This window comes from Melanaphis sacchari, unplaced genomic scaffold, assembly GCF_002803265.2.
Source record: "Melanaphis sacchari strain LSU unplaced genomic scaffold, SCAv2.0 Contig48_pilon_pilon, whole genome shotgun sequence".
NCBI lineage: Eukaryota > Metazoa > Arthropoda > Insecta > Hemiptera > Aphididae > Melanaphis > Melanaphis sacchari.
The window spans coordinates 2,510,322-2,521,827 of NW_020271327.1; positions in this window are offsets into that span (position 1 = coordinate 2,510,322).

Genomic DNA, 11,506 nt, shown 5'->3' on the forward strand with positions numbered 1-11,506 from the left:
AACATTTTCTAATTTAACGAACACCTACGCAACAATTATTTTAACGAAAACTGCATAGTCAGAAATATTGTTATACTGAAAAATAAAATATAATTCAATGAATTGTTTTTAATATTTTCCGCCAAATTAAATAAACATCAAGATATTTTAACGTTAGAAAATGCTATTTTTATTGATTTTATAGTAGTTTATTCAAAATCATATAAAATAAAACTAGAATTTAAATTGCGTAAAACATATAATTGTAAGTTTTTAATTTTTTATCTGGTAATAAAATATGTACTAATGAGAAATACACTGTTTAGACACTTAACTAAATATGTAAGGTACAAATTTAAATGTACCATCAATATAGCATATTTTAGAGTTTTGTAGTAGGTATATAAAAGCTTTAGAAACGATTAAAAAATTAATATTATAACTAGACTCAGATTCCTATCATGTTATAAAAATAGTTCATCGTTTCCTGTTAATGGAGAGTACATACGATATGAAGCTGGTATTTCTATCATGGTTAAATTTTTTAGAATTGATGTTCCTGCTAGAATATTTTATCTTTTGATTCGAATTAACTTTTTAATAAATCACTATTCTATAATTTTGCCTGATAAATAAATAATAGTTAAAATAATTAAAAAATATAATGTTCACCTAAACTAAAAACATTTTTGCTATTTACTTTGGCTGCTTCAGACAAATAACTTATTCACATGTTAATCACAATAGACGTAGGTTCCACTCTTTCAGTAGCTTTTCTTTTTAGATTCGTTACTGCAACATCTGCTTCAATTTTTGATACTTTTAAGTCATGACAATGTTCATTAAATAGTTTTTATGACAGCTAAGTTATTTGTTCCAGTATGAATTCGCGCTTTACAAAAACTTTTATTACAACAACGCTAAAACCGTATTATATTATTAAAATAATTAACGTTATCATAAACATATATAAAACAATTACACACAAATGTATTATGAACATAATTCGACATTATTTGAAGTCCCATTATGTTATCTACTGCGAGTTGTGCCACCTGATAAGAACTGATTAAAACATTATAATCACAAATGTAACTTGTAATAGTGATAGTCGTCGATAGGCTACAGACGATGAATATCGGTTTTAAGATAAATACGTATGATGCATTAGTAAAATCCAATAATATTGATGATAATTTAGCATACAATTATATAGTGTGAATTTAAAGTTATTTGAATATACTCACAATTTTTCAACTTCGGATTTCTGAAAAATGTCCCAACAGAGATACGGCCGCTTTCTGTTAAATTTCGTCATAATAATGGCTGCATCCGAATTGTATGCCAAAAAGAAATTTCCGAATTGCATGCCAACTCTTAGAGGGGTCTGTCCGAATTGCATGCCACCTCTCAGAGGGGTTTGTTCGAATTTCAAGCCACCTCTTAAAGTAGTATGTAAAAATTGCATGTCGTGTACCTAAAAGTTTATTTATCATGCATGATTCACTTATGTGCACAACTTAAACTTTAATTTTGACTTTTCTAGTTTTTTTTAAAAAAAATCATGAATAAAAACGCTTTATGATTTATGGTTTTTACAACTTATTAGTTTCTAGATTAAAATATTTTATCAAACTGTACCTAACTATTATATACCTATTTACCATATTAACATTTTTTATTATTATAAATTATCATATTTTTATTTTATTATTATAAACTTATAAAATATTGTAAATTATCAAAAAAACACCAAATTTTATTATATTATTATTTATTCGAAATGCCATGTAAAAATATAAAATTCATTCACTTGATTACCTACCTTAAATTATAATAATTTTACTTAATATTCAGTGTGTCATTTTCTTCAATTTGATAAAATTTTTACTCAGATATAAAAATATTTCAATCTAGAAACTAATCAGTTTCTATTTATGAGTTTTTTTTTTTTTTTTTTAAATAATAGAAAAATCAAATATAAAGAGTTTAAGTTGTACCTAAGTGCATGATAAATAAAGTTAAACTTGTAGGTACACGGCATGCAATTCGGGCAGACCCCTCTAAGAGTTGACATGCAATTCGAACACTACAATTTGTGTTTATTTTTTCGGAATGCAATTCGGACGCACCGATAATAATATAGATGATATGATAGTAAAGTTTATAATTAATTAGTTAATTAAACTTTAAGATGTTGAATAAAATAAATAACGTTGTAAAATGAAGAATATGTAATGACATATTATATTAAGTATCTATTATAGTCAAATTGACGATTATTATAGAACGATACAGTAGACTTTAGATTAAATGTTATATGTTTGTAGTACAAACTATAGCTAAACTGAATAATAAAATTACTGTTTAGTTATTATATTTTATAATTTTAAATTGAAAATTGGATGAAATCAAATAATTTACTCAAGCAAACTGTTTGATTTCTATCATTCGTGTAACTTAACCAATTGTAAGCTTTTGAGCATTATCGTAATTTATATTTCTTACACAAACAATTCATCACGATTGATAGTTTCTAAAGCATTTAATCTATTTCTGAAAATATATTTATAGCTATTGTATTCGAGTTCAAATTGATTATTTAATAGATCTATAAACATACTAATATAATAGTATATTAAAAACATCGACTCTAATATTACATGTACTTTCTGCAAGTTTTGTCGGGAACTGACAGTTTTTTTTTTTTTTTTATCGATATACGTAGTATGTGGTTAGACATTTGAAAAACAATTTATAACCATCATTAAGTACAATTTTCATTTCGACTTTCTAAATGTTTCTTCTATTTGTGCTATATTATATGCTTTTGAAATTCAAACGTTAATTAAATAGAATTAAAATATATATATATACAGTTTAGAGTATTTCAATGTTACTTAAGTCGAATAAAGAATTCGAATCGGATTACAAACTTATTGATCTATTAGAATTCCAGTAGCTAATATTTATATTTTCTATCTATTAATTCCACTAAGTTTTCAATTTATAAAATTTATAGAATTATAGAAACCAAACATAAGTTTTAAAACGGTATTAATATTTTAAAATATTTTTTTTTTAATAATAATTAATTTACAACACACGTCATAATTTTACATGTATAATATGTATAAAATATACTCTATAAATATTTAAAATTTTATTTTTACTATTTATTTGATATAGATGGGTTCATACAAATAATTTATAATAAGAAGTATAATTTATTTAAAAATATACTTATATAATTAATAATTATACATAATTCAAAATAAAAATGTATATGTTAAGTATTAATACATTGTATAATAAGCCAACTTCCAAAACTTTTGACTTCATAATTTTAAATATTTAAACATATTACGTTATATTGATTTAAATATTAAACTTCCGCTCGTTGGAATCAATATATGCCCGACCGATTATACCACAAGTCTTTAATTGTTGGCAGTATATAATGAATGCGTAGAAGCACATCAACATAATCAGTTAATAACAAACACTACAACAGATAATTTGCAAATGCGTACTTACTTGTATATACAGTAATGTACGATACTAAATTAAATATATTAATTATTGAAAAAACACAATATGCAAATATCCCTTAATGAATTTTCACAAAAACCTTTAACACCAACCTGAATTTAGTATGAAAAATTAATAGTTCTATTTCGATGTGTGACATATTAGACAATTAAGTATGAAATATATTTTTTAAATTTTTGAATTTCAGTATAAATTGTTTATTGAAAATCCTATGTTATATTTTTAAGCTCTAAAAATAAAAATAAATAATATTTTATACGATTTTATCTACAAAGAAATTTGCAAATTTTCCATAACATATGCAATTCTTTCAAAATTTTAACTTCCAACACAGAAAAAAATAATATACATAAGTATGTATTTTTAATATTTTTAAATCGTTATAAAAAATAACTTATGGGAGATATTTTACTTGTTTTTCAAGGTTTTTAATTCAGCATAAACATTTTATTAACAATTAACATATACCTAATGCCTTTAATGTCTTATTTATATTATCTATATTATATTAATAATATTTTCTGTCAAAATTTAAACTTCAAACGTTTTTGAAAAAATAATTATGAAACTAAATTCAATTTTTTTTAAATATTTGTAAGCAAATCTTATGAGGACACTTTGTATTAAATTTTCTATATTATGTTTTTTTTTATCTTTAAAAAACTTAAAAATAACAATTTATCAGTGATTAAATTGAGGCGTTTTGTTTTTATTAAAAAATTAAGTTGTAATACTCATATTAGAATTTTAAAAAACTCCATCTTCAAAATCAACTAAAATTGCATAAATTTAAAATATATATTGTAATATAAAATGTCACATTCACAGTACACAACTATGCTTATACATTTTATACGTAAACTGTGTATATATCATCTTGCAGTGTTTAACTGGTAGTTGAAATTGAATAATATTTTCTACAACAAAATGTTAAAATTGCATTTTTTTCTTTATATATGATTAACATATTTTATATATAAAGTAAATAAATATTTTTTATTTTAAATTATTCGTCTTACTCATGAGTATTTATGTTACAGTATATAACTACATGCAGAGGCACAGAATGTTAAATTCAGAAATCTGGTCTATGTTATATTATAATATAACAAATGTTAAAAAAAAAATACCAGTATAAATTAAATATGAAAACATAAGAAACTGTAGGTAATAACTAATATTGTTAAATTGAGAGAAAATTAGTTAGTTAAAAATTCGAGTACATAACTGATTAATTTAATATGGTATTTTAATTTTTTCATGATACATATATAACATATATAAATATAATATATAGATGTAGAATATTATCTATTTTTATATATTATATATATAACAAATTCAGAGGTGTTATTAATGGATAGTTTCCTCTTACACGCATCATGTAGTACCTATATATTTTCTTATAATCATAAATTTACTTATTGTACTATTATTTAAATATATATTGTAAAAATTATTTATTTATTGTTTTTAATAAAATAAAATAATATTTATTTTTTACAACTAAAGTTATTTTAATTTTTTTTTTTCAGAGTATTTATTCCTCTTTTTATTACAGTAGTTGTATTGGATTTTTTTTTATTATTATTTTTACAATAAAAAAAATTAATAAATAAATAATACAACTATTCAAAATAAAAAATATATTAAAATTTAATTTAAAATTTTAACCATACATCAATTATATGAGAATATAACAATTTCGAGGAAAAAAAATATCATGAAATAATCAAATCTTATATGTTAACATAGAAACGTGATAACATAATGTGGTTTCACGATATTTACTAAAATAAATATATAAAACATATATTGAAAGAGGAGAAAAAAAGAGTATTCAATTTTTCAAAAAGAATATTATACGAGTAAGATAAATAATAGCCATAGATATAGAAAAAAAGTTTTACTTTATTAAAAGTAAATATGTACTATTCGAATATTAAAAGCCAGTAAAAAAATATCGAGTTAGAATTTACTAAACAGTACAAAAATAAGTCTTGAAGTATTTTACTTTTAAGAAAAACATATGTTTTATCAAAATACCAATAAAACAAATACGAAATGCAATATAATATTTAATTTTTGTTATTATTATACTATTTTATTTACGATTTAACCTAAAAATAAAATATATGATTAGGTTTAATGTAAATGTATTAATATTTTTTTTTCTTAAACATTTTAATTAAACGTATGATTTGGATTATTTAAGTCTTCTTATTTTCTAATTTAGATAACCGTATCTAAAATAATACGCAGATTAGGTTACTTTCATTGTAAATTTTATTATACTCAAACAACTAACTGTATAATTTTTTTTTTTTTTTTTTTGAGATATTTTTCACAAACAATTTTTTATGTAATCCCCAAATTATTTTTTCCATATTAGTAACCTTCAAAATGTGATAAACGTTGACATTTAAATAATTTACGTTTTGCTAATATTTAAAAAGTAGGAAATTATATTGACAAATATTAGCGGTTGGCCATAACACAAAACAAAAATCTTAATTAATAAATATATCGATAGGAAATCTGATGTTTAATAATAAAACAATTACTTCCTTTTAAAATTAATTTTGATCTTTGATCAAATATAGTTAATACGTCAAACTAGTAATTTTTCTTTTGGACAGAAATATCCAAAACATATCCATTACATTTCTATATTACGATTTAAAGAAGTACGCGTGATTAAAATAAAATATTTTATACATAAATATTTATAAAATTAGAAAACCAAAATGTCATTAATAAATGCGTATCTACTTACATTATAATATATACTAGTACTTTTTAATACTATTAATATTTTTTTGTTATAAACGATTAATTATACGTTTGAAAAAGTTTTGACTTAAAAACTAAATATAGTTCATTGCTGAACGGCTAAAAAACTAAATAACACGAGATGTCGAGATGTCTAACAACTAAAAATACTTAGATTGTAATTTAATGTTAAATGTAACACTGTTCATTTGAATTGAGATATGCTATTGTTTTAAACAATTATAAGCTAGATCATTTCTAATATCAATTAGAAAGACAAGCATGAAAATGAAATGAGCTATATAATATATTATATATACATATCTTAATGTTATTATATAGCATTCAATTTATTGTCATGCATTAAAATTGTACTGATGAGTTATGTACCTCAGTGACGTTCTAAGAACAACGAACCATAATAATAACAAATAATTTATTGTGACTAACGTAATAATATATTCATATACATTATATAGTTCCATAGTAACTTTATCAAATCAGTTTGCTTTTTTTGATTTCTTGAATTATTTGTTTTGTAGAATATCTATATATGTTGGTGGTATTTAGTTGGACAACTGACTAACTATAACGGTATAAAATATCGAATAATATAAAATTAGAAAAACAAATGTTAAGTGAATACAACAAACTATAAAATTATATTAAAATCTATTGTTTATTTTGAAGACATTTTTTGTGTAGATATAATATAGAATTCATTGTTTTACCAAACTAAGTTTTATATTTTAAATCAAAAATCTGATTTTAAATCAACAAAATATTTATTTGTTTTTTTTTTTAAATGAAATGGACCGTCAAACAAGGAAATAATTAATAACTTCAATATATATAAATATATATATATATATATATATATACATTATGTTCGATGAACGTAAAAATTACTTATCTCCTTATTAAACATTTTGTTTCTTCTTTTATCAGTGACAATATAGAGTTAATTATTACCAATACAACTTTAGCTACCTACCAAAGAACATCATAAACACTAAGAATATGAGTAAACACCCTTATTTCACAACAATAAAAATAACTACGAAAGTTAAACAAAACTTATAACAGTGTTGATAAAACTTAATATTAGCAATATAACGATATATTTGCATTTGGCCTGTTAAAAAAAAAAACAAAAAGACGTTGTAAAAGTAGAAGTAAAATATTTGTTAACATAAAAAATGTATATTAATACCTATATAAGTATAAAAAATTTGATGCACAATTTATTTTCAAATTGTTATTGAACGGCTTAGTGCTCTGCATGGTCAGGTCCTAAAATGCAAAAACTATTGAGTCGTAAGTTTGGTTTGGTTCAATATTTTCTAGGAGTAATTCGGTCTAGTTCTTAGATAAAATGCATTATTATCAGTCCGGTTCGGTTTCAATTACAATGCTTAAAATATAAATAATACATTGTTATTTAATATAAATAAAACGAAAAACAACAAATAAAAACCCCATAACTATTAATAAAGTGATTGTACTGATTACTAAATGCGGCATATCTGTAAATATCATCGACTACCACCCGTCAGACATGAAGGTCGAAGGAAATAATTTTATTTTTATTCATAGAATTCATAAATCATAATACGTAATTTTTAGAAATTCAATAACATTATACCGAGTATTATAATTATAGTATCGTATCGGTCTGGGCTAATATTGGCTGAACTTTACGGTCCGGTCCATAAACGGTCCAAAATGTTTTAAGATCGAACCGGAAGTTCGGTCCCGGTCTACTCTATTCGATTAATTGTAATTATTGGTCCGATCCGGTTAATAAATAATATGTAACCATAGGTTTAGTCCGAATTTAGTCTTCTGTATAATTTTTAAGTGTAGTTCGGTCCGAATTCAGTCTCTGGTTCAAATTTTAAGTCCGATCTGGTCCCTTAAACAACAAACCGTGCAAAGCACTACATTTATAAGAATATCAATACTTCAGGCACTCGAGTTACGTCTAATTGGATTATATTTTTCTATGCTTAAAATATTAGCCAATGTATTAATATTTTCGGACAAAGTCCGTCCATTTATAAAATTGTATTCCAATAATTATAATATACTGTACTCAAATAAGAGCAAGGCATGTATTGTATACATATAAGTAGACATTATCGTAAAAAAAAAATACGTCACCAAATAGAAAATTAATCGTTATTATATTTTTACATAAATCAATAACTTTTCTTGGTTAATTTTTCCAAGAATATAATATCATACTCCTGTAAGAAATTTTAGACAGACAATAAACGAACAATGTAATTGAAAATATTATATATTTGTTTAAAACTTGGTAACAGCTGCATGATGGTGTACTATTTGTTTTAAATTTTGGTTTCATCGAACCACTAAATGACTACAAATCGGAGATAATGGCAAAATACTTAGAATGTCGAAAAATGAACAAACATTATACCATCGATGGCTAAAAATATATTTCGTAATCTTAATAATAGTAAACGCGTAATGTAGATTAAAGCATATAATGTTGCTCATAAGAATTTTTTTTAAATATGTTTATAACTTTTATTGGGAATATAATACTCTGTATTTTGTAATTATAGTTACAATAATAAGTACATGGTAAGAGAAAAAAAATATGCATATATAAGACATGAAAGCCTAAGAAGAGTCGTTACCAAACGGTAACACTCAGACGCGATAGAGCATAAGTATTATGGAATTATATTATTAGCCATTAGCCATTAGCCATAATACAAGCGAAGAAGCATCCATTTTTGACACTACATGACTTATTTAAAAAGGCGTCGTTGATTATTTTTTGATGTGTCAGTAGATCTCTTCACCATATACATTCAAGTCTTTTGGGTGGGTTTCTAGAGAAAAAGAAAAGATATGTACGATATCTTAAGTACATAAGTGAATTTCTATGATTTAGAAGCGAGTATGAAATTTTATATAATATGTTTAAATTACATCTATAACAAAAGTATGAAGAGGTCATGATGAAGGGTGTGATTAAAAACGTAATATCGCGTTTTTTGACTTTTCTTAGAACTTTGAATACATAAGTTTGTATTATATTAATGTTGGTAAGATATGCTGACCTCAGAGCTGTATATCATAGACCTACAATGGTTTGAGTAGCATTTTATGTATAAAGAGCTTCTTCTTTTTTTTAAGTGAATAATTTTAGAGGTGTCGCAACTGGCGGCTATGATCGTTGAGGACTTTGTGTTTGGAGCATATATTATGAGAGACCCATATAAGCCGGCGATTTAAAATTAGTCTTTGAACTTATTTTAATTTTAATATTACTTAATAACTATTTAGTTTTTTAAGTTTGTTATTAAGATATAATTTTGGTCAGTCTCAGGGACATAGAATGAAAGGAATTTGTTTTTGTTTAATTTCAAGTCCCGTTCTGTATACCACAAATCAATAGTCAATAGGTTAAGATGATTTTGTATAAATAAATCAGAGTGACAAGAATTTTTTGAAGTTTGATTCACAATTATACACACACATTTTTTCGAAACTTTTTAATCGAAATAAATAATATTATTTATCATATATTGTAAAACTCTTGATAATTGTGTAAATATAAATATCTTAATCTTAATAACTATATTTTCTGTATTTTAACTTTTCTTATAAATTTACATAATACCTATTAAGTATTAAGTATTAACTATATGTAGGTACAAGAGGTTGAGCTTAAATTAACGTTTCCTTTAATATAATGTTTGATGGTAATATTATGCAAACACCCGGTTTAGTGTGATTAGAAAGGTTACTTATTGAACAGCAATCCTTCTTAGAGTTCATTCGACGTACATTTAAGTTTCAAACTATAAATATTTATTCGAATATTTTTACTAAGAATAAATATAATTACACATCCCTATCAACGCCTAAATCATAAGTTGTATTTTAATTTAAAACTATAAAAATAAACTATATTTTAATCATAATTTATAGCTAAAGATATTTTAATATTTATTTTCCGGTTTAAAAATATCTTATAAAATGAAAAATAAAACTGTGCTTATAAGGTATAAATTAGGTACGAAATTAATTTAATAAATCATTACCCAAATTCTACCAAAACACAGACTGTCAATAGTATTTTTATTATGTTGATTATAATGATAGTGAATCATTAAATATATGTTACCACTTAAATCAAAATTTGGTACTAGTTTTATAAATAAATAATAGTTCGATATGTATATTAGATATAAAAACGAAGATGAAAATCAACAAAGAAATTGATCCAGTTGATCAATTTTCAAATTGTTATCATATTTTCAAAATTATTGTATATAAAAAAAATTATTATATACGATTTTATGCTATTTTTTTCATTTTGTATAATAGCTATCATCGTATACTTCAATACCCGTTAAAATGATGCCTCTTGTATGATTCTAACGTTGTTCAATTTTTTATCTAATACTCCTCATTTGCAGATGACATGACGCTTCTTTTTATCTTTATAGTTATCTCCATGAACCTTATTACCCGCAAAAAATTACCACATATAATATATGGGACTTTCCAAAACTTATTTCATCATTAACTGATATTGAAGATACCCGCTGCGTCGCATCGTCCATCCACACTATTACTATGTTTTCGCTTAGCGTTCTTTCTGAATTTTTTCTTTTTGCTCGGTTTCTAAGGGTCGTCACATGATGTTAAATATACAATAACCTTTCTCAATAACTGAGCTGTAAAATATTCAAAAATAATTTTTAGGATCCAACTGGTAGTTACAGAGATAAATGTGTTCAAAGTTCAAACAGATTCTTTGATTTTATCATATATTAGTATAGTATACAAATATATATATTGGCTGAATTTTTTTATTAAATTACACTCATTATTTCAAAATCTATCAAAGTTTTAAAAAAAAAAATATCACATCATTTTCAGTCGAAATAAAATATATATTTTTATATTTTTTATCTTTATAAATTTTTTAGTTTTTTAGTTTTTTAAGATATATTCTTAATATATATATATATATTCAAGTATAATATGTATATGCATATATATAATAATTATATAATTTTTTTAATTACGCTCAATTAAAATCCTATAATTGCTCTTCAATATTTCAAATTTTGCTATCACTTAATTTACGACATTTTATTTCCATGGTGTTTATTTATGAACGAGATTTGTGTCTACGTCGTTTGACTAATTAGCA